General features: G+C 40.3%; 1 protein-coding gene across 1 annotated transcript in view; it reads left to right on the top strand.

Moving 5' to 3' along the window:
- hfm1 (helicase for meiosis 1) overlaps positions 1-25859 on the top strand; it is a gene marked incomplete at its 5' end in the record, with an annotated part of 281244 nt that overhangs the window by 192116 nt on the left and 63269 nt on the right. The window lies entirely within an intron of this gene.

Here is a 25859-nt window from a genome sequence, read left to right as displayed (position 1 = left end):
ATCATTCATATGCATACAATCCCCAATATGCGTGAATTAGGCCATTAGAAGAAGGCCATCTTACGAGCCTTTCGTTGTGCAAAATCGTTAACGATGTTCCTAATATTTAATGCTCTGGCTCTCGGATTTTCAATGGACAGGATAGCTAACCCACTGAGCCTCTCCTGCCCCATGCTGCTCCTTAGGTAGGTCTTAATAAGTTTGAGTTTGGAAAAAGATCGCTCAGCTGTTGCCACAGTCACAGGCAATGTCAGAAACAACAGAGCAGTAGGCTACACACTTCCCCGAATGTGGATGTTACACTGTCATAATCTACCACCAGCATTTTGGCAAGTTGAAAAATAGATGACTTCTGTGAAATCTCTGCTTTAAAGCAAGACCTGAATGAGAGGAGTTGTGTTGGGAATGTCGGTGCAATGTCCCTGCTATATTGGTCTGACAAACGTCTTGCCTTTTCAAGCAGTTCATCATCACCTGCGAGTTGAAGGGTCATAGGACGTAAAGACTCAAACACATGACAAGTTTCCCGCATACTTGCAAATCTTTGGGAGAGCTGACTGATTGTGATGTCCAGAGTTGCATTAAATACCTGCACTTTGAAGTATCTCTCTGCATCGGTTAAGCGCTCATCTTCCGATAGTTCGTCAAAGTGACGCTTCACTCTCCGTGCTCTAACATTTTCAAATGTACTCTGAACCCCCCATTTATTTGCGAGCGTCTGCGCTGTAGCCTTGGCCTGGTCAAAGGCACGCCGGTAGTCAGAAAGGACCTGTATAGAATTTTCCAGCAATTGCATTGCGGGGGTAGCGACGGGCCCCGGGAGGTCACGGGCCCTGGTGCGACTGCACTTGCTGCACCTACTATAGTTACGCCACTGCTCCTTGATAATAAGCTCCTCTCATCAGTCAGATCATGCTCATACAGCCCCATTGTGATATCAGACTAGAGGGTGACACAGGAATCAATTTTCACTCCCGTTCCATCCCGAGCCCACACAAATACTCCCGTCATATCCCGATCACGTGACAGCCCCCCCCAAAAAAATCCTGTCCTGCAAAATCCCAAGAGAAAGGCTTCCGAATCCCGTCCCACTCCCGTTTTGTTCCCTATGTTGTCTAAAGCACTGGTTTCCAAAGGGTGGGTCGTAGGAGATTTTATTTGGGTCGCCAGCATAGTGACAATTTATGTTGTGTAATAGGCCTAGCTCCTTATATAGCTTAGGAACTCCTTCTGTGCACATTTAAAACACCGCCAGAACGTGGATATCACTCGCAAAATAAAACAATATTTCTGTCGGGCGCCTACCATGGACCTCACAGTTGCAAAATGCAAGGGACATGAATCAGTTTATATTTGCATGAACAATAACGGATATCAGCTCTTCAACATGGCCCTATTAAAATCTAGAAAGTTTCATTTTAAATCGTAAAAAAAAACCTGCTGTCAACAATAGGCTAAAGCAAACATCCATAGAGCGGACATGAGGTTTACTTGAATTTCCCCTGGGGATCAATAAAGTATCTATCTATCTATCTATCTATCTATCTATCTATCTATCTATTTGCTTCAATTGTAGATAGGCCTCTTTAAAGTTAATAGCAGTCTCCTCACATTCCATCTTATTTCGAATTTAAAACGCACAAAAGTGCATTAGAAAGGCTATAATTTAAATGGACATGTAAACGCTATTTCCTCTTTCCAATCTTTATAGGTGCCAACTCTCACGCATTGGCCGTGAGACACACGCATTTGATTAGTTTCACACGCTCACACGCCACACCCCCGATTTCTCACGCTGAAGTGTCAACCCGGTTGGTCAGATGCCTGAAAAATGAGTTTAGCCTATCTATAGATCTACCTGTTGAGCCACGGTTATGCTTTCAGAGACGGTGAGAGGGTTCAAGAGCACTCCCTGTCTGTGGAATTTTCTAAAATTTCTCTAATTTGCGATGCTACTTCAGAAGCCATCCCAGGCGCACCCCCCCCCCGCATTTCCCCGGCTTCAGGTATGCTTTGAGTATTATTGAGTATTTTTCACGTTGAAGTGTCAACCTGGTAGGTCAAATAACTGGCAGATGAGGTTCAACTAAACTAAACCTATACATATGATATCACACATCATGTGAACGTGCGGAATCTAAGCTTTCCAATGATATTGGTGCCAAGTTGCTGTGATAAATGGTTCGCGAGAGAATTAACATTGAACCGACGTGCAATTTAGGCTAATCATATTTGCATTTACCCATGAAAAAGGAATAGCATGTAGGCTATAGGCTATGGCCATTACAATGACCAATATATTATCTTAAATAAACTAGCTGAATAACACAGGTGACCACTTCTGCATAATTTCATGGAGTGCTGAAATGTACACATTTTTGAAAATTTCTGAACTGTGAAATGTAGCATATGTTTTTGTGGTTGTGAACTTATTGCAATATCACTATAACTATTCCACCTGTGTGTGCATGGTTATAATTCTTAAGTGCAAAATAGCTTAGGCTACAGCACAAATATTTCCATAAAAATAAGCAAGTCTGACCTTTATTTTGAAAGTGCACCTGATTGATGCATTTAAAAGTTAAAATATACAAACATTTCTTAAATTCTTACAAAACACCCACCCACTTTTTTAAATTGTTAGTTTGGACCCCCCCCCCCACACACACACACACACACTTTTGCCGTGCGAAATACCAGTGCTGTTTTCAGCATCTGTTTAGTGCTTCATTGTCATTTTCCTTGGATTCTCCCATTTGCGCGTAAATCACTCATAAACTTTTTTTTGTTTTTGTTACACGCATTCTCCCATTCCGCTTCTGTCACACACACAGTGACAAGCGCCAAATCCCCCGCAGTGTTGAAGAGATCAGTCGTCCCCCTCACTTTTGATAAGGTAAAAAGCCTTATAGGTACGCCAAATAAATAATAACCTATAGGTTTACGCTAGGCTATGTAAAACTCCCCATTAACAGCATCACGTGACTAACCACAGCTGCACAATTCTCTATTCACTTTGTTGGATATCTGAAGCCAGTTTGTCTACTTAGATACTGTAAATCCTCAAATTATGGCCGGGGTCTTAAGACAAAGTACAGGCCTTTAGGGGCAGGATTGTATTCGAGACAGCCCTTTATTTCTTATGCGAGTTTTATTTTGAGACATGCGTTTCTTGGAGCGGCATACTGGTAGGCCTTCAAAAGCATGACATTTTCGGTTTAGTTTAATATTTAATTTACTTTTGGACTGTTTGATTATATTGTTAAATGTTGGGACTGATGGGCACTGAAATCTGGGGAGGTATTTGATGATCACTATTACGTTCCATGTAGTTGAAAGAGTGTCGGGATTTCAAACAAACCATCCGCTTTCATGCGTTCATTGAATGTCCGCAGTGCTGTAATGGAAACCTTATTGCGTAGCCAAGTAGCCTATTGAGTTATTTTTAAATTATGCATGATTTACTTTTTATTAATTTCGTAGGCTGGCTTTATTTTGTTATATAGAAGTATCTAAATAACCTGTTAAAATGTACCAGAATTCAGGAAATTGCATCTAGTCCAAAAAAAAATTTCTGGGGGAGGACCCCCATACCCCCCGCTGAAATGTCCAACCCACTTTCACAATGCCTCCGACTCCCATGGTCCTAGTAGTAGGCTAGATCCCTTTGATACCAATGTTCATATAACTCTGGGACCCTGGTCCCAGGGATGGATTACTGCACAGGCCTTCCGGGCCCAGACCCAGGGGCCCAAGGTGTCAGGGGGCCCTGAAGTCCAAGCCTTTGCATGGAATCATTGCCTCAATATCAACAAATCAGGATGTAGGCTCATAATCCGTCATTGCCTGGTCCCTACACCTGAGAACCACTGATGTACGTTTTTTTTACTGTACGGTATAATGCTGAATGCAAAATTTTGGTTGGCCCCACCAAATCTCACTCCAAGGTTTTTTGAAAACTTGGCAGCCCTGAATCTTGCGAACTTCACTAGCCTACAGTAAAGCTTCATTGCCATTTATTAGCTAGTTTCCCATAACAACCACCACATAGATAGGCTAGTCGAGGTGACAAGGGTTATTAAGATGGACTTTGAACACAGTGAGCCATACAACTTGACAATTACACTGTATCATAGTGTTAATGTGTTGAGTAAAGCTACACGTGTTTAGATTGATTTTGTTACCATGTGTGTGTTTTCCTGCCGTTACAAAAACTAGCATCTCAGATAACGTTAGCGATTAGCTCACGTTGATATTGCAATACAAAAAACACCTTCAGTTTTCGGTGTAGCCTAGTCGCTGACGCTGATTGATTGGCTTGTGAACAGGGCAGCTGCTTTGTATTGCTCTGATAGGCTACTCTGCGGCTAGCAGTAGCCAATCAACAAACATATTGTGAGTTGTAAGTGGTTATTTTTTCTAGAAATGCCCTGCAATCTTTGGGTGCACTCACTGCATGTTTTAATTTAATCTCCGACTCCGTTCCCCTCCCGCACACTCCCGTTGATTTCTGCCCGTCCCGTCCCTATCACGTTACCAACAGTGAAATTGACTCCCATACCGAAGGACTCCCGCGGGAATACCGTGACCCGCGGGAGTCCCGAAAAATTGTCACCCTCTATATCAGACCATGCAACAGTCGTTCTTGACATCTCTCTTCCTGGCAGATCTGTATCTCATTCCCCCTGGCGCTTTAATTCCTTACTACTTTCTGACCCTAACTTTATCACAACAATTAGGAGCCGCATTGATCTTTTTATTTCCACCAATGTTAACCCAGATGTTTCTGCAGCAACAATCTGGGAGACATGCAAAGCCTACTTGCGAGGGGAAGCAATATCCTATTCCGCCTACCAGAAAAAGGTTACCACTGCCCAGAGTATCAGCCTCTCCAATGAAATATCAGAACTGCAGTCAAAGTGCGTAAATTCACCTGACGCAGACTTACTTAGAAAAAAAGGTTGAATTCGATGTGCTGGCTTCCAATGAGGCAGCAGAATCACTGTTAAAAACACATCATGAATATTTTGAGTTTGGAGATAAACCTAGTAAACTGCTTGCTCACCAAATCCGACAATCGTCTTTGTCACAGAATATTACCCAGATTAATACTACTGATGGAACAACTATCAACCCGCAGATAATCAACAATCAGTTCAGGGACTTTTATGCCACATTATACTCTTCGGCAAGTTTAAATGATGAGACGCAGTACGAACACTTTTTACATTTTTAGATCTTCCCTCCATTGACCCTGAAGCATCATCTAGGCTGGATGGACCCTTCACTATTGCTGACCTTAGAAATGTTCTAATGCTGATGCAGAATGGGAAATGCCCTGGCCCTGATGACTTGGGCAGCCGTGGCCCACTGGTTAGCACTCTGGACTTGTAACCGGAGGGTTGCCGGTTCGAGCCCCGACCAGTGGGCCGCGGCTGAAGTGCCCTTGAGCAAGGCACCTAACCCCTCACTGCTCCCCGAGCGCCGCCGTTGAAGCAGGCAGCTCACTGCGCCGGGATTAGTGTGTGCTTCACCTCACTGTGTGTTCACTGTGTGCTGTTTGTGTTTCACTAATTCACCGATTGGGTTAAATGCAGAGACCACATTTCCCTCAAGGGATCAAAAAAGTATATATACTTATACTTATACTTATACTTTCCTGCCGAATTTTTAAAAGCCTTTGCAGACAAATTATCCCCACTTTTACTAAACATGTTTAATGAATCTTTGCGAGATGGCATACTCCCCTCTACATTACGACAGGCCACTATCTCTCTAATATTAAAAAAGGACAAAGACCCCCTTAGTTGCAATAATTATCGCCCTATCTCTTTGCTATGTGCAGATGTAAAGCTGTTGGACAAAATGCTGGCTAAACGTCTGGAATCTGTCCTACCAACTATTATTTCCCCAGACCAAACAGAATTTGTTAAAGACAGATATTCTTTTCACAACGTCAGGTGCTTATTTGATATTTTATACCCACCTACACACTCTTACACCCCTGAGCTGCTTATTTCATTGGATGCTGAGAAGGCATTTGACCGTGTAGAGTGGTCTTGCCTGTTATAGTCCATGGGCCAGGACCTAAAAAATCACATATCGGTATCATCTGAGGTGGCAAAATCTACCAATGATTTTTGTAATCCTCCATGCCTGAGGGACATTATTTGGTATGATAACCCTCTCTAAGTGGTATCTCAGAAAATTAGAATATTGTGAAAAGGTTCAATATTGACAATATAATTCAATTCAATTTATTTGCTTAGGGGGATAACCCCTTGAGATAAGATATCTCGTTTTCGAGGGGGTCCCCAAGACAAACAGTACAGTACAAAACAAAAATAGAACACTGAACAGGACAGCACTTTCACACATACAGTACATTCACACAAAATCTCCCCCACTCCCACCCCAACGTCACCACCCTTGAGGAAAATAACAATAGGTCATAGCATGACAGTATTCAGCCTACACATTTACAAAATATATTCAGTATAGGTGTTACAGAGAATAGTACTCAGCACATCACCAATATACATATACAGACACCTAATCATAATTATTCAAAAACATTTACATGTGTAGTTCGCCTGTAAGTAGGTCAGAATGGAAAATTTGAATGAGTGAAGGCAGACTATGGATCTGATATGCCTCGGCAGACTATTCCAGTCGTAGGGCGCTCTAAATTTAAATGCCCGTCTACCAATCTCCTTTGTAATATTTGGCACCGTGAACGTGGGGTGTTCAGTGTGCCTCAATCTGTGGCTAGGTCTGTGTGGAATTAGATAGTCTTTAAGGTATTGGGGGAAGTCAAGGTACACACATTTAAAGATGAACTGATACCAATGAAACTGTCTTCTGGCTTTTAGTGATAGTAAGTTCAGGGAGTCATACAATACACAGTGATGGGTCATAAACGGACATCTTAGAACAAATCTACACAGATTATTAAATGCTACAGTTAAAGGTTTCAGGTTTGAGTCTGAGGTGTTTTGATAAACAACGTCCGCGTAGTCTAACAGTGGGAATATTAGTGTTTTAACAATTCTCAGCCACGTTGGTTGAGAGAAACAGTTTACTGATCGATACAATAAACGTAGGCAATTGTTAATCTTTTTTACAACAGAGTTAATGTGGTACCTGTATGAGAGTTGCGAATCAAGCCATAGTCCTAAATATTTAAATTCTTCGACTTGTGCAAGTATTGAACCATCGAGGAATTTAAGAAAAAGAGAAGAGACTTGGGTACGTGATGCTGATCTGGTGGGAAACAACATGCAGTATGATTTTTTTGTATTCAATAGTAGGTGGTTGGTCTGGAACCAGTGTTGCATGGCAACAAAGTTAGACTGTAATGAAGACTGGATCTTAGAAACCGACGCATTAGATGTATATATCACGGTGTCATCTGCGTACAAATGAATATTGCAGTCTGAGCAGATTTGTGGAAGCTCATTTATGAATAGGGAAAATAAAAGTGGCCCTAAGGAAGAACCCTGAGGGACACCCTTCTCCATTAATACAAACTGGGACAGAGAGCCATGTAGGGAAACACGTTGACGTCTGCCATGGAGATAAGAATTGAACCAGAGAATAGAGTCTTTAGAAAGGCCTATTGCATGTAGTTTGTCAAGAAGCAGGTAATGATTGACCATATCGAAAGCCTTGGAAAGATCAATAAATATGGCACCCACTGACATGTTGTTGTCTAATGCAGATGATACATCATTGGTAAATTTGATTAGGGCAGTGGTTGTAGAAAATTTGGTCGGAAGCCAGATTGAAATGGGGACAAAATAGATGAGTCATTAATATATTTGAATAATTGTTTAAATACTAGCTTCTCAAACACCTTTGCTACGCTACTAATGATAGAAATAGGCCTATAATTATTGGGATCCTGGGGATCCCCTCCCTTGTGTATTGGTGTAACTCTAGCTGATTTCCACATTGGGGGAACCACACCAGTGGATAATGATAGGTTAAATAAATCAGCTAAAGGAAATGCAAGTACATGTGAAGCAACCTTAATGAACCTGACCTCCAGTCCATCCGGATCCATTCCACTGCCAACCTTTAAATCAGTAATTGCCTGCTGGACATCTGTAGGGTATATTGTTGAAAAGTCAAAGGAGCTACCTTGCATTTTACATAAGCTTAGATAGGAGAAATTAGAGCATTGGGTGTTGCAAATGTTGGAGAAATGCTGGTTAAATGCATCAGCAATTGCAGTGGGATCACTAATAACACTGCTGTTGACTTTAATTTTTGTAGGCATACTTTTAGAGGAATTACGAAGTAAGGAGTTAAGATTTTTCCAGAACTTCTTGAGATTGCTAAAGTTACTAGACAGTGCATTTTTATAATAATTAGATTTAGCGTTCCTAGTTTTAGTCGTACAGATATTTCTTAACTTTTTATAGGTAACGAAATCATCTGCGTTTTTTGACTGTCTATACTTCTGCCAGGACATATCCCTCTGTTTAAAGGAGTATATTAGGTCAGTGTCAACCCATGGTAAATGATGGCCCTTTACCCTAACTGATATCCACGGGGCATGTTTATCAATGACTTTAATGACTTCAGTGTAGAAAAAATTCAAGGCATCCTCAATGTACGGTATGAGATGAAGCCTGTCCCAATTAATGACAAGTAAGTCTTGGATGAAGTTGTCTGCGTTAAAGTGTCTACTTTGCCTCACTCTGATGAGCTTGGGTGGCAAGCGAGGTAATTGAATTTTCCACACACAGTAAATCATAGAGTGGTCACTAAAGCAGTCTGATAAAACACCAGCGTCAATGATTCTATTAGAGTGAGTGACCAGGATCCAGTCCAGTAAAGACTTAGATCTACGGTCAACCCGCGTGGGTTCAGAAATCAGTTGCGACAGGTTTAAACTTTCAAAATAATGTCGATTATTTAGTGATGAGCGGTCAAGCCAGTTAATATTAAAATCACCAAGAATAATCATCTCATTTGAGTTGCATACTGAATTGATAGTATTACCAATACACTGTATTGACTCAGCCACAGAGTTTGGCGGTCTATAGATATTCCCTATAATCAGTTGTTTATTAGTGTGAAAAATAACTTTAACAAAAAGACATTCAAAGTGTACCGGTTTTTCATTTGGGATTACAATATCAGAAAGTAAAGTTGAAGAGACATAGGTAGCAACGCCCCCACCTCGGGAACCTCTGTCAGCTCTGTACAGAATATAACCATCCAGTTTTATTTCCTCATCTGAAATGTCATTGTTCAGCCATGTCTCAGACAGTGTGATGACACTAGGATTATTATACACAAGCCAGGACCTCAGGAGATCAATCTTATGTGTGAGACTTCTAACATTTAGATGGATTACAAATAGGCCTTTACCCATGTTGACTATTCAGGGATAATGAATAAAGAGTGAACGGCGTTGGTGTATGGATCGGGAGGAAGAGAACACACACACACACACACACACACACACACACACACACGCACACACGACAACACAAATACCAACATAATAGGCCAGGGCATCAGAAATGCAAGAGGCCTTCAGGTGCTGCCAACTATAAACTTATTATGAGGTGAAGTGGCTGAAGCTAACCATTTAAGTCTAACACTTTTATTGTCTTAGTTTCATGTACTATACTCTCCACAAGCTAGGCGTGGTAATATATCTAACTGGTGCAAAGTTAAAGTAAAAGAGCTAGCCCCTGTAGACAATAGTCAAACAATAGCACAACTTACTGAAAATATATTCAAGACATTGTATGTATGTCAATCCATCCCAGGATTTAGGATAATAAAAAGAGATACTGTTAGAAAAAATAGCAACACACACACACACACACAATTAATTAAGTTGGCTGGGTAGACTAAGTGATAGCAACATAGGCCTACTCGGTGGAGATAACAGGGTCACAATATCTTCCATACCACCAGTTCAGTAGTATCATAGGGTTCAAAACTAAAACGGTGGACAACACAAAGCATAAGACATTCAACCACTGTTATGATTATTGTTTCCACAGTCACATCAACAAGAATTAAATAGCAAACAAAAGAGGAAAAGGAAATAAACACCAGTAGCCTCGCTACTTGGGAAGCATTTGAGTTCACTTCAAAACGACATGTCGCAAACCACAGCAACGCTGTCAAATCAGTTCAGGTTCGTTGACGCATTATATCAGGTTCAAGTTCGTTCGAAAATCAGGCTATAACTCCAGGAGAGAACTGTCCAACATAAACACCGCCCATGGGGAATGTCACCTCTGACAAGTTTATTATGCAATAGGTGAACAAAAAAAAAAAATAGAGAAAAAGTTGTTTTTAGGCGCGCTACTTCTAAGGAAAAAGTGTAATTGAGTTCGCTTCAATAAGCTGAGTCCATGTCGCCAGTAGGACCACAGAGTTGTTATCAACACAGTTCAAGTTACCTCAATTAGACGAGTCAGTGGACATTCTGGGGTGAGCCTCAGGGCCTCGAATAAAGGCCTCAACATCCTGTGGATTTTTGAAGTGGACTTTCTTGCCTTCAACAATGATCCTCAGCGTGGCCGGGTAAAGAAGAGAGTAATCCAATGCTTTTTCGCGCAGTTTTTTCTTGATGTCGTCAAATGCTTTCCGTTTCTGAAGAACGCCATGGCTGTAGTCGGGGTAGATGTAGACCTTGGTGTTTTGATAGATGAGCTCAGTTTTCTCACGAGCGAGCTGCAGGATCAGCTGTTTATCCTGAAGACTGAGAAGTTTTACCATAATCGGTCTGGGTGAACTTGGTCTGCGTTTTGGGTCAGCATTTGTCGGAAGTGTGGTGGGAGAACGGTGGGCATACTCGATCACAGGTAAAGTTGGAAAGTTTTCTTTCCCTAGGAGTAGAGGGATAAGGTCTTTTATGAAGCCGTGAATGTTCTGACCCTCTGCCTTTTCCGGAACATGCAGAAAGCGCAAGTTATATGCCCTGCAGACACCTGGACACCTGGTGCCACACTCTCAGGGCTCTACACTAACATTTTTTTTCCAGGAGCACTTGTGCGCCCAAGTTAAAAAAATTAGGAGCACAGACACAAATTTGGGCGCACAGTCAGTTCTGTACTTAACTTACACATAATCTAACATTACACTGCAGCTAACAGTTAAACATGCCAGTGCACCAATTGCGAAGATTAAGAATGACTGACGACATTTAGGCTACAGGAAACAGGATTTTAAAGATCAGTGCCTACTTTATTTTCAGTCTGTTCTATTTTCCTACATTTTGTTAATGTAAAATAATATAATACATTACCATATTTGCATTCAGCCTGTATATCAAGCATCCTGCCAAATGTAGGCTAATTTATTTATTTGTGAATCCATCTGTAGCTAATCCAAATATGCCTATGGTGACCTATCTGACTGCATACTGAATACTACTACTAAAACAGTCAATTTGCTTTTCCACAAAACCCAACATAGTCTAATCAAGGATATATATATTTTTAATACTTTTATTTTTTATTTGAAATATCTGCATTGATGGGGGCAGTTAGGCAAACGTTAGGCCTACTTTCGTTTTGCACTTCAGCTTGTATTCAGTGTAAACAAACAAGAATGCATGGAAGCCTGGAGTTGTCAGTAGCGTTCTACCTTTGAATAAAATGGGAGTATTACGGGAGGCTACTTTTGTGCTGGTTCGCTACAGCTATATTTTGCATATTGCAGCCAATACGTCAACTGGGCTAAAAGGCATGTTAGGTTACCTTTCCTTCTCTCACTGCATTCTCAGAATCTCATCCTGTTTCTCCTATATCCGATGAATTCGATGGATAGAAGAACTAATTTCTTCAACCTTTGCATCTTGGCTGGCTAGTCTAACTTTCCGCTTTTTCTGCGCGCTCTTGGATTTGATAGAAGCGACTACTAGCGAGTCACAACGCGAAACTGCTAACGTTGATGGGAGGTGTAGTTTTTATGCTGCATTCGCGACGTGATTCTATGGATTGCAGTAATGTTTCCCGATGTTGCGGTGTATTTTGTAGACAAACATTGACATGGTTAGAAGTCATTCGCACCAGTGCGCCTAAATATTTTTTTGCACTCGCACGCCATCATTTTTACTCGCATGTGCGAGTGAAATGGGCGCACTGTAGAGCCCTGACTCTAATCAGCTAATTAACTCAAAACAACTGCAAAGGCATTCAAATGGTCTCTCAGTCTAGTTCTGTAGGCTACACAATCATGCGGAAGACTGCTGACTTGACAGTTGTCCAAAAGACGACCATTGACACCTTGCACAAGGAGGGCAAGACACAAAAGGTCATTTCTAAAGAGGCTGGCTGTTCACAGAGCTCTGTGTCCAAGCACATTAATAGAGACCCATTCAAAAATGTGGGGGAGATTCACAAAGAGTGGACTGCAGCTGGAGTCAGTGCTTCAAGAACCACCACGCACAGACGTATGCAAGACATGGGTTTCAGCTGTCGCATTCCTTGTGTCAAGCCACTCTTAAACAAGAGACAGCATCAGAAGTGTCTCGCCTGGGCTAAAGACAAAAAGGACTGGACTGCTGCTGATTGGTCCAAAGTTATGTTCTCTGATGAAAGTAAATTTTGCATTTCCTTTGGAAATCAAGGTCCCAGAGTCTGGAGGAAGAGAGGAGAGGCACAGAATCCACGTTGCTTGAAGTCCAGTGTAAAGTTTCCACAGTCAGTGATGGTTTGGGGTGCCATGTTATCTGCTGGTGTTGGTCCATTGTGTTTTCTGAGGTCCAAGGTCAACGCAGCCGTCTACCAGGAAGTTTTAGAGCACTTCATGCTTGCTTCATGCTGACCAGCTTTATGGAGATGCAGATTTCATTTTCCAACAGGACTTGGCACCTGCACACAGTGCCAAAGCTACCAGTACCAGGTTTAAGGACCATGGTATCCCTGTTCTTAATTGGCCAGCAAACTCGTCTGACCTATTGGTATTGTGGAAGAGGAAGATGTGATACGCCATACCCAACAATGCAGAAGAGCTGAAGCAAACTATCAGAGCAACCTGGGCTCTCATAACACCTGAGCAGTGCCACAGACTGATTGACTCCATGCCACGCCGCATTGTAATTCAGGCTAAATAAGCCCCAACTAAGAATTGAGTGCTGTATGCTCATACTTTTCATGTTCATATTTTTCAGTTGGCCAACATTTCTAAAAAAAACTTTTTTTGTGTTGGTATTTTTGTGTTGGAAGTAATATTCTAATTTTCTGAGATACTGAATTTGGGATTTTCATTAGTTGTCAGTTATAATCATCAAAATGAAAAGAATTAAACATTTGAAATATCAGTCTGTTTGTAATGAATGAATATAACATACAAGTTTCACTTTTTGAATGGAATTACTGACATGATTGAACTTTTTGATGATATTCTAATTATATGACCAGCACCTGTATACATTTGGACTCATAAACTCTTAAAGTCGTTGGACCTTCCCTTGCAGATTTTATTAGGTCCTTTGTGACAGACAGTTCTGCAGATATGTCTTTTGCAAGGATCTTGTCAAGCAGTCTCTTCATAGTAAAGATGCTACGGCATTTTCTGTGATACAATATGGATGGTATTCTACCCTCAGGGAGACCTTTAGCAAGATCAAGGATGGGGCGATAGGCTCTTATTCCAGCTGCTCTCAGTAGTGTGTTCCATGACCTTATGTTCATACAGTAGGTGCCACAAGGTTTATCATCTGAACAATGTATTAAACACTCCCCCTGAATACCACTACTTCCTTCTGCCATGCTTCTCTATTCTGGGATGTACAACAATTTGAAAGCAACAGAGATATATCATGAATGATGTGCTAAAATGAGGCCTTTTCCTACTCCGCAACAGTGTGTGTGACTGTGTGTGTGAGAGAGAGACAGAGGGAATATATAATATATGGCAGAGGGAATATAATAATATGAAGTGTGTGTGTGTGAGTGAGAGAGAGAGAGAGAGTGTGTGTGTACTGTATGTGAGGGAGAGAACATGTTTGTGTATGTGAAGTATGTGTGTGTGTATGTGAGGAAGAGAGTGAGAGTGCAGTGGCTTGAGCTGTGGCTTGACTGTGCATTATCAGTATTCTGTCTCTCAAAATTCCAAATTCAAATACAGTAAATTCAGTTAGCCTACCAACTGAAACTGCTGTCTCACACATACTGTAGGCTACATCTATATTATTTTTGTCCTTTCTTTTGTTCACACACAAAGTCTACGGTTTACAGCAGACATCATTGCTTGATAATGATGTTAGTACCTTACTTGGGCCAGTTGGGTTATTATATCTAGTCTTTCACAAGTAGCCTAGTCATTGGTCATATCCTTACTCATTCTCACACATCTGAATCATAACACAAATAAAAATAAACAGGACTCATCTTGTAATTTGTTTTTGACACTACTACAGCCATTGTTGTTCTGTAGCCTAACTAAACTGCTTCCATCCACGTACTGGCCCTGTGGCCCAGCAAACACCAACACCAGTGTTGCCAGATTGGGTTGAGTGATTTCCGCCCAATCACGCTCAAAAATCCGCCCTCTTCAGCAAAAAACTGCCCCAACAACGATTATAAAGAACCATTCAACTCAAAATTGTATTTGCTCGCCTAAAGCTTATTTTCCCCGCCCGACAAAGTCAAAAGAAGCCCAATTGGGCGGGCACCCGCCCAATCTGGCAACACTGACCAACACACTCTAAAGTTGGCAGTTTATATTTGTACTGTAGAATGTTCAGAAAACAAATCTAGTTCCAGACAAATTGAAAAAACAGAATTTAGGCCTAATAGTTATCCAGGATCTACATGCATTCTCTTTAGAATTGAAATATCATGGCATGTCCGATCATAGTTCTGGTATCATTAAGGAAAACAGATTAATTACCCTAAAATATATTTTTCTGAGAAGTCTATATATTCTAGATGTGATATAATGTGCATTGAAACATCTCCCAACTTCCTCCATACCACTATACAGTACCTTAGTTCTGTAATGTATTTTGCATTACATTGAAATGCATTGATTTTCAATGGACAGCTATTAGTTATGGGTCTAAAATAGCTGTGTAAAGTGTATTCAGTTATCTAACCCATATATTTTCTAAAAGCCCATACTCTCTAGATGTGATATAGCAAGAGTTTGGATTTGACCCACCCACTTTTAGTCTTTTGCCTCTATCTACTCCTATATTATATAGGTGAAAAAGTGTATGACTGATACATTTAAGCCTATGTAATTCATGGAAAGCTAAATTATCCATCTAAACTGTATATTTTCTAAAAGCCTATGCCATCTACATATGATATAACATAGATTAAGACATATCGCATCATCCCACACACTTGCATACACCTATACCTACACATAGGCATGTATTGTGAATTATACTGGGTATGGGTATAAAAGCCAGTAAAAATACAACTAAGCTACCACTTAGAAAAGATTATCATACCAAAACATATCTCTCAGACATAGAGGATTACGAAAATCATTGCTAGATTTTGCCACCTTTGGTGATACCAACTTCTGCTCTGGCCCATGGACTATTATATGCATTGAAGCGTTTTGGTTTTGGGAATATATTCATTTCATGGGTAAAGCTTCTGTATACATCCCCCCATGCTCACGTTCGCACAAATAATGACTACTCTGATTACTTTCCCCTCGAACGTGGCACTTGCCAGGGCTGCCCACTCTCTCCTCTATTGTTCGTCATCACCATTGAACCACTGGCTAAGGCCCTCAGGTCCAGCCAGGTGTCAGGTATCTCAAGGGGTGGTGTGACATAAAGTGTCACTGTATGCCGATTAGGGCTGGGTGATATGGCTGAAAACTGTATCACGATATAAGTATTTCATATCTGTTGATTTTTTTAAATCTATTTCAGATAAGGACCAGAAGGGGGAAAAAAAGTTCAATTTAAACACTTTTATTTTAAACTTAACCTTCCTCTGATTTTAATCACCTCAGTTATCAATCAAAGCAAACAGGGAAAAGAAATACAATCATGAAAAACACTCAAATAAATAAATGTGCACATAAGTCTGAATGAAAAGCAACACTGGTTGAAGCCTGGAAATATTGTAAACAAAGTAGCTTAATTTGCTGGTTTATCATAGTCTACTGGTTAGACTGTTCAGTTTCCCCACATGTGTTTAAGTTTCAAATGAATACTTTTTTCTCCTTGTGACAGGCTCGTTTGAGTCTTGGAAAATACTTTTCCATTTGCATCGGGATTGAGATGATTAGAACTTAGCAGTCAATTTGAATGCAACTGTTTTGAACAAATTCGTGCAGCGTGCTATTGATGCTAACCGGATTTAATAGCAATTTAGTCAGTCGTCTTGCACGATTGTGAATGTTTGGATTACATGTGCACGAGGAGGGATGCGCCTGTTGAGAGGGAGAGAGAGAGAGTGCCATAGGAGAGTGCACGGGGCAAGGACTCATTGAGAGTGTGTGTTGAGGTAGGCCTACTTCTATCGCCTACTCTGGTAGAGTTGCACATACTAGCTACAATCCAAGATATATTTAGCCTATTTAGGGACCGTTCGTTATTTATAAACGGGGTCACCGGAGGAAAATAGGGGAGGGTCATGTCTTTTTATTCTTTGTTGAGGGGAGGGTCACCTAACTTTTTTTTGTCTAGAAGGGTCACCCATCTTTTGTATTAATGAAAACAGCAAAAAATCAAAATGGCTTGTTTGATTGTTGATTTCTGTCGCCATATAACGTTCTCTTTCGTTCCATAGCTCTGTCAACATTGAACAATGAAAATAAGGGTGATTTCCCGGGTTTCTTACGCAAAATACGGAAAATGTCAACATTCGTCCCCATTAACGTTGGAAGGGTTGGAGCAACAAAGTAGCCTACTTTATTCACGCCTAACAGCCTATATCCAATTGGTCAACTTTATCCAGCCCTAAAAAAGCTAAATTTAACTTTGGTTTACTTGTAGATTACCGTGTAGACTAACTTTAAACAGTGTGCATGCTTAACATAGCCTAAAGCATACTTGTGCTTCATTCTTCCACACATCCAGCTCCTAACGTTTTGACAAGCATTTCTACCAATTGACCTTGTTCCTGCCCATCACTAGCTTTGCTGTCTCCATCCTTTCTGTTTTTGTTGTTTGCAAAAAAATATATAGTATTTATTGGTAACCAGCAACAGTGCAATTTGTTATTCGCTGTCATTCTCTCTCCTGCCAACAAAAATGTGTTACGTTCCAAGTAGCAGTGCGTAATTCTGCTTCATAAAGTTGAACAAATACATTTGGTCATATAAATAGCCAGTTTATGGTCTACAGTGTAGTTGGTAAGTTATGGTAGGCCAACTTGGAGTGAATATACAGGGGGAATTCTTTGTCTAGCTGAGTAGCCTGGCAGGTGCGCACGTAGGCATAGCCTACGGCCGAACACTGCAAGCGCTAATGAATCTTGCTCTCACGTCGTTAACTTAAATAGGCCTAGGTTAACATCACTCTGAGTTCGCATTCAAGCAAGCAAAACGATGATTTGAATACATCTGTTTCTCTGGAAGGGCAAGGGTATGGAGTCAAAATAGGGTCTTTAATATTGAGAGCTTGTGAAAAGATGTTCACATGTGTAATAAAGTTTTGCAGCTGTGCAAAAGGAGTAGCTGCATGTGAAAAGAAATTTCGTACCTGTAGAAATATTACGTACTTGTGTGAAAGATGTGTATCTGTAGAAATGTTTTGTACATATGTGGGGAGAAAATGCGGATCTGTAAAAATATTTTGTACACGTGTGGAAAAAATATGTACCTGCACAAATACTTTGTACGTGTGAATCTCCTACGCGATGCTTTCCTGCGCAACACTGAAAGTACAAGTGTGAAACTGAGATACAAGCTTACGGACTTTAGACCCTAATTTTACTGCCTTTCTGAAGAGCCAATCAACACATTGCTTACTGCCAACCAATCAGCGTTCCCCACCGACCACCCAGATTTTGCCGCTAACCCACAGATCTAGTTATTAAAACTGGTGGTAACATTACTGTAAATTAACACCCATAAGTATTTCTGGACTAAAATATTGCAAAGCGATTTGGTTACTTTATTTGTCATGCTTTTATCAGTTGTAACATAGTCAAAACGTTAAGAATATCATACCAGAACCTGAAATAATAACTGTATGATAGCTGCCATAGCTATCCTAGCTGACGTTTATCGAAGCTCATAGTGCTAGCAGCTAGGGCTAATGTAACTCGTCAGTTTTTTACGTTGCCCAGCGAATAAGTAGGCTTAATTCTTACATGTCTTAAATTAAAGAATTGAAAAAAATAGGAAATAAAGAAAACGCTTGAACGGGTTTATCCATTTACATTCAGATCTTGCCATAGATTTTGCCTAAGCGCTTGCTTGCTTGGTAGTCTACCGTCCTGTTCAGTCTATGGTTGCTATAGCAACCGCTGCTGTGCTTCATAAACTGACGAGATAACCTGTGGTTAACATACTCCCCAAACACAAAGAAAACAAAACTATGTAAGAAAATGGGATGTTGTATTCCAAACAACAAACCAACAGTCCTGGAAGGGCATTACTATAATCTCACTCACTATAATCTAGCTGTGGATGTCCCATTACAACCCATTCATTTGATTCGTCTTTTTGCCGTCCACTAGGCTATTATTATAGGCTTGCAAAGGGTGATAAAATAAACGTGTTCTCATATCAAATAATAATAGCAGATAAACATAAATGTGTGTACAGTATTACTGTTTTTAATAATGAATGACACCACTGAATCACCCTTTCGGAAATGGAATGAATAATTCAACTATTTCGTCAACATTACTGCTAGCTAGAAGCTAACCTATAACGTTACAGTCTAAAAAGCGGATGGGATAGCTAACGTTAACATTACGGCTCCGCTTCAACCCTTTTTGCGATCACAGTATAAATTGAGCTACCACGTCACTCTTAATTAAGTTATAATTTTGCAACCCCAATCAAAGAGTATACCAGAGAATTTCTAATAAGACATTATAGACGGGCTCTGAGTATACTCTTCGATATGAAGCCAATCTGTTTAGCACCAAAATCTAGGTGGTCGGTGGCAGAGCCATATAAAGGTACCTTTATATGGCTCTGGTCGGTGGGAAACGCTGATTGGTTGGCAGTAAGCAATGTGTTGATTGGCTCTTCAGAAAGGCAGTAAAATTAGGGTCAAAAGTCCGTAAGCTTGTATCTCAGTTTCACACTCGTACTTTCAGTGTTGCGCAGGAAAGCATCGCGTAGGAGATTCACACACGTACAAAGTATTTGTGCAGGTACATATTTTTTCCACACGTGTACAACATATTTTTACAGATCCGCATTTTCCCCCCACATATGTACAAAACATTTCTACAGATACACATTTCTTTCACACAAGTACGTAATATTTCTACAGGTACATAATTTTTTCACACATGTACAAAATATTTCTACAGGTACGAAATTTCTTTTCACATGCAGAACTCCTTTTGCACAGCTGCAAAACTTTATTACACATGTGAACATCTTTTCACAAGCTCTCAATATTAAAGACCCTATTTTGACTCCATACAAGGGGTAACAACAGGACAACACAGAGACAGGCCAGAATGCAGGACTAATGTTATGAGAGTATTACACTAATATGGGATATTCTACGGAAAAATATATTAAAACGGCAGGACAGCGGGGAAACGTTAAAATGATAAACCCGGAAAAAGTAGGCATGTTAGGTATTTTTCGGTCCCTGTGATTATTTGTGAAATTGTGCAAACGGCCTTTTCAAGTCATTTGAGAAGGAAGGAGTGTAGCAAGCTCCCAAATTGACGCTCGCCTGAGAAATTGAGTTTTGGATAATGTTCAGCTTCGGCAGCTTTACAATGACTGAGGAAGCCTAGAGACGAGTCCATAGCAACAAGTTCATGTGTTGAATTTGTTATTACCCAGTGTGCTTTGTTGAATGGTCTCAATGCTTTATTGTTTTATTTCATGTGAATAATTACTAGAGGAGTAACTTTTCAAGTAGGCTAATGCAGTTGCAGGAAGTGTGCATTAGGTTTCCATTGTGTTTCCACAACAATGTTAGTGAGTAAATCTACTGAAATGGCCACCATCTTGGTGAAGTGTGATGTGTAAGATCAGAAAGCAGAGGTTGGTTTTAGGGCGGTAGCATGTGTTGATGTGTTTTCATAGCGCGTAAGAGCGTCGGCGGAAGACATCGACAATTGGCCGGGGAGGGTCATGTCATTTTTGAAAATGCTGCTGGAGGGTCGTTGAAAATTATATAGCAGGCAGGGGAGGGTCATGCAACTTTTGATCGAAGCACTTAAAATCCCTCCGGTGATCCCGTTTATAAATAACGAACGGTCCCTTATATATACATATCGCTATCTTTTTATCGCCCAGCCCTAATGCCGATGACCTCTTGCTCTTTATCTCTAATCCAGACAGATCCATCCCCCTAGTACTAAATTTATTGACAGTTTGGGCAAATTTCAGGTTATAAACTAAATTATCACAAAAGTGAATTAATGCCAATCAGTGCTGCAGCCATAAACTATCCCCTATCTAAGCTACCATTTAAGACATCACTGGATAATTTTAAATACTTGGGTATCTATGTAACTAAAAACTACTCAGACTTATTTCAATATCATTTCTCCCCTTTACTGGCCAGGCTAACCCAGGACTTCCAGCGATGGTCTCTTTTGCCAATATCTCTTGCTGGGCAGATAAACTGTGTTAAAATGAATGTGCTCCCTAAACTTTTATCTCTTTCAGTGCATACCTATTTTCCTTCCCAAACATTTTTTTTAACTCACTTGACAGGACAATCTCTCAATTCATATGGAACAAAAAGGCCCCTAGAATAAAGAAAGACACCCTTCAAAAACCCAAGGAGTTGGGGGGTCTAGCTCTCCCTAACTTTTTACTTTACTACTGGGCAGCAAACATCAGTCTTGTTGTACTGTTGCCACAACAATAGTCAACCCCCGCCATGGTTACAGATTGAGGAAGATTCATGTGGTTCCTCATCTTTAATGTCTCTTTTGTGCTTCCCCACGACTGTATCGCCATCTGCGCACTCAAATAGCATGATTGTTAAAAATTGCCTCAGGATCTTGACTCAATTTAAGCAGCACTTTGCACAGCAGACTATACCTGCCTTGACCCCTGTATACTCTAATCCTCTATTCACTCCCTCTGTGATTGACAAAGCTCTCCTAACCTGGAGAGAAGGGGTTGTGTCCATAGACCAGCTCTACATTGATGGTACTTTTGCTTCATTTGGACAGTTAACTCAGGCATTCAAACTGCCGGCAACTCATTTCTTTAGATATTTGCAAATGAGAGATTGCTTTCGCAGTCACCTCCCTGGCTTCCCTGCCATTCCTCCCCCCACCCTTATAGACACTATCCTCAAAACTAATCCTTAACTCAAATGTACTATTTCAACACTCTACATGCATGGTGCATGGTAGTCAGATTTTAATATAGAGATAGGGCCTGCGGATCATGCCCTGAAGTGGGTTCACTCATCTTCTATTTGCACTCGTCATGGTGTTTTACAATGCAAAGTTGTTCACAGAGTCCATTGGTCGAAAAGTAAGCTAGCCCGTATATATCCTGGCACTGATTCAAGTTGTGACAAATGCCACCTGGGACCTGCCAGTCTCGGTCATATGTTCTGGGCTTGTCCCGCCCTCGAGTCGTCCTGGGATGGTGTTTTTGACTCTCTTTCGGCCATTGCTTTTGCCAACATTCTCCCCTCACCTTTAGTTGTCCTGTTTGGTGTCCTACCAATAGGTCACTAGCTACCGTCTCACTTTTGCAAGCCATATTTTAACAATCTGAAACGCACAGTCTGAAGTGGATGGTTTAAATATGTTTAGGGTGTGGTCAGTCCAAAATCGATATCTTAACGTTCACATCTGCATGTAAGCATCCCAAGTAGGCTATATACCACACACAGACATAAATAATTGTAATTATTTAAGATTAGATTGTTGCATCGTGCAATAATGTTTCGCGGTGTCACTTAAGAAGATGTTTGAAGATAAGAAAGAAGTCGAGTAAGAAAGTAAGGAAATGTGTAGGATTTTGATGCAGCACAGACTAAACCACATTAATCTTTGATGCAGCACAGACTAAACCGCAATAAACCTTTTTCTGCTTTTACCTCATAGGCCTACTAATAAAAGATAGCCTACACTCACACAAAGATAATGGCAAACTATTCTGGCAACGTGTTGTTTGATTACTTAATCACATTATTATGACCATTGTAGGCTATGCTATTTTCCATGCTAAAATCTTATTCATCACAAGTAAGTACAATAAAGAATGAACGTACTGTAAGTTGGATATTTATATCCTAATGGCGGCCTTACATTGTACGATTTTGGTCTGTTTTCACGGTTGGCGACTAGGTCTTTTTCTAGTTTTGCCGTTACGACAATATCAAACTTTGATATTTTAGGTTTTTTTTGTTTTTTTTTGTATCTTTGATATTTTCTTTGATAGTTTTGTTTTGTTTGATATTATCGCAAGTCTTTCTAGTAGTGGCTCATGCAAATAGTGACCTGAACAATATATAAACCAATAGTGACCTCTCTCCAACACCAAACAGGAAGGGGCAAAGTAGGGGACAGCTGTAGCAAGGGACCTGATGAAACCCATGAATAATGATAATTTGTTATTTTGTTTCTTATACATCATTAGTCGGCTCTTCCACGTGACAGAACACCTCTATATCTGTTAGGGATGTCACGCATGAAACAATGCTGCAGAAACACGAAAATATTACTTTGATTTTAGTAGGCTATCATTTCAGTTCCTGTTGATATCTATTGCACGATGGGTAATAATTTAAAGGAATCTACGTAGTTGCAGTCTTGTAAATAGTGACCCTGCAAGATCTCTAGTCATTGCAAAATCATAGTCTGTGACTTAAAACTCTATTACTTGTCTTTAGATGTGAGAGGGTCTGAGACTGTAGTCTTTCAAAAATCTTCAAATCTTTACAAATCTTTCCAAAGTCTGTCAGTGTAAGGAGGGCTTAAGTTGTAATTTCCCTGCTGGTGTCCTCAGTGAGAAGTACCTGTTAAGATGCTCTTAGCCAGTAACAGGAACTCTGGATCACTCGTAGATCTACGAGTGTTTTCACAATCCTCTTAAGCTACGATGGTTTCGGGAAACAGTCTGCAAATTTTAAGACATTCGTAAGAGTGACTTTACGACCATCTTAAGCTTCGGTCTATAGCAGGGGTGTCCAAACTAGATCTGGCCCGCCACGCACTTTAATCTGGCCTGCCGTGCATTTAATTAATTATTATTTATCATCAGTTATCTCATAGGCCGCTCGCTATTTTTTTCCAGCATAGACAACGTTGTGATTAACTTTAGGCTACTGCAAACTGCTTTACCCTCTTCTTAGAGAGCGTTTACCATGTCAATGTCAAAACAGCTTGTTACATCGAGATACAGTATCTCCATTGCAGCAGATCTAACTACGTTATGCTACTCCATTTAATTGGGAACGCATTTGAGCGTGCACGAGAGGGAGAGAGTGCGACAGGTTCCAGCTGGCTTGTTATTGTTGATAATTGATATCTCCTTTTTATAAGAAACTTTTAAAAGGAAATGGAGATGGCAACAGTAGTTCCCACTTCTGACCATTTATAAACTGTGAGCCATAGGCACAGCACTAGCCATAGGCTAGTGGAGCTGGCAAAAGAGTCTTAAAGTGACAGTGCACCATTTATAAATGAATTAAACAACATCAAATCAACAGTATTTCTTAAGAAATTAATTTTCTACAACAAAATTACTTTGTCATTTAAATGATACAAAACATTATATATAGCGAAAGGCACATATGAAGCACAGCTGAAGACGCACTGTCACGAGATGTAAGCAGCAAGTCCTCTGCAAGATAAATGTCCTTAGGTTTTTTATTCAGTCATTCGAACATTATTGGGGTAAGTGTTGTTTTTTTCAGGCTATGTTTTCGATGGTAACCCATTGTCAGTCAATAGTGAAAGTAATTAACTGTGTATAACTGTGTTTTGTCGTTGACTATGACACCACGGTGAAGTTAGTTTCACTTTGCCAATGAATTCAAATAGTCAAGCCAAGTCAACTTTATTTCTATAGCACATTTAAAAACAACTAAGTTGAACCAAAGTGCTTACAAACAAACATAAAACAATGACAATGGTACAACAACAATAATAATATAACATGGGGGGAAAATAAATAAATAATAAAAAATAATAAACAAATGAGTCAAAAATAAAATAAAGAATAAAGAGTGTGTGTGTGTGTGTGGGGGGGGGGGTATTAAGGTAGATTAAAAGCTTGGGAGAAAATGAAAGTCTTTAAGTTAGACTTAAAGCAGTCAATGGTTGGAGAGGACTTAATATGTACAGGTAGACTATTCCAGAGTTGGGGGGCAACAATAGAGAAGGCTCTATCACCCTTGGTTTTAAGGCGTGTTTTGGGGATACAGAGAAGATTCTGAGATGAAGACCTAAGTGATCTGGGAGCGCTGTACGGAATTAGTAGGTCACCTATGTAACTAGGTGCCAAACCACTGAGGGCTTTGAAGACAAAAAGTAAAATTTTAAAATGAACTCTGTGCTCCACAGGTAACCAATGCAGCTTAGCCAACACAGGAGTTATATGCTCACATTTCTTAGAGCCACTTAATAATCTAGCTGCTGCATATTGAACTAGCTGAAGTCTGTTGAGAGTGGAGTGGGTCAGGCCTGCATATAATGAATTGCAATAATATTGTCTAGATGGACAGAAAGGGCTTCAGTTTTGCAATGGTTCTTAACTGGAAAAAGCTGCCTTTGACCACACTATTTATTTGCTTATTAAAATTTAAAGAGGAGTCAAAGAAAACCCTGAGATTCTTGACTTCACTGTGGCAGTTTGCAGAGAGAGGTCCTAGTGCATTTGTCAAGATAGAAACATCACTTGGAGGGCCAAAAATAATTATATCAGTTTTACTTTCGTTCAGTTGAAGAAAATTTCTTGCCATCCAGCCCTGAGACAGTTAAAAATATTCTCCAATGAACAAATGCCATCAGTGTTAACAGGCAGGTAAAACTGAGTGTCATCTGCATAGCAGTGATACTGAATGTTATACTTATTAAAAATTGAGCCAAGGGGTAGCATATAAAAAGAGAGTAAAAGAGGGCCCAAAATGGAACCCTGAGGAACACCACACTTTATAGGGGCAGAGGAAGAGGAGAAATTGCCTAAACTAACTGGAAATTATCTATCACTAAGATAAGAAGAGAACCATTGCAAAACAGAACCCTGGAGACCAACTTCATCCTCCAAGCGTTTTAATAGGATGTTATGGTCGATGGTGTCAAATGTTGCACTCAGATCAAGAAGAACCAAGAGGGTGCAAGATCCAGAGTCAACTGCTAAGAGAATGTTGTTTTGGATTTTAAGCAAGGCCGATTCAGTGCTGTGCAGAGATCTAAAACCTGACTGGAATTTATCACATATATTGAACTCACTCAGATAAGAAGAACCCTGAGAGAGGACAACCTTTTCTAGTATCTTTGACAGAAAAGGTAATTTAGAAATAGGCCTATAATTCTTCAGGTCACTGGGCTCAAGGCTAGGTTTCTTCAGTAAAGGTTGCACAATTGCACGTTTAAAACCTGAGGGGACCACTCCATTGGTTAGTGAGTAATTATGGCCAATACAAGAGGGCAGATGATGGTAAAAACTTCTTTAAAAAGGTGTGCAGGTAAAACATCTAAGTGGCAGGATGTAGATTTCATATGGGAGACCACCTCAGAAAGCTGGGAGGAAGATATATCTTGGTCAGACGGAGCGGCTTG

The sequence above is a fragment of the Alosa pseudoharengus genome, unplaced genomic scaffold, assembly GCF_046254945.1.
Source record: "Alosa pseudoharengus isolate Yale_2024_CS ecotype anadromous, Long Island Sound unplaced genomic scaffold, YU_APseudo_1.1 YU_APseudo_1.1_scf_2, whole genome shotgun sequence".
Lineage (NCBI taxonomy): Eukaryota > Metazoa > Chordata > Actinopteri > Clupeiformes > Clupeidae > Alosa > Alosa pseudoharengus.
Note: the sequence above shows the minus strand (reverse complement) of the source record. Positions and strands in the feature narration are given on the sequence as shown.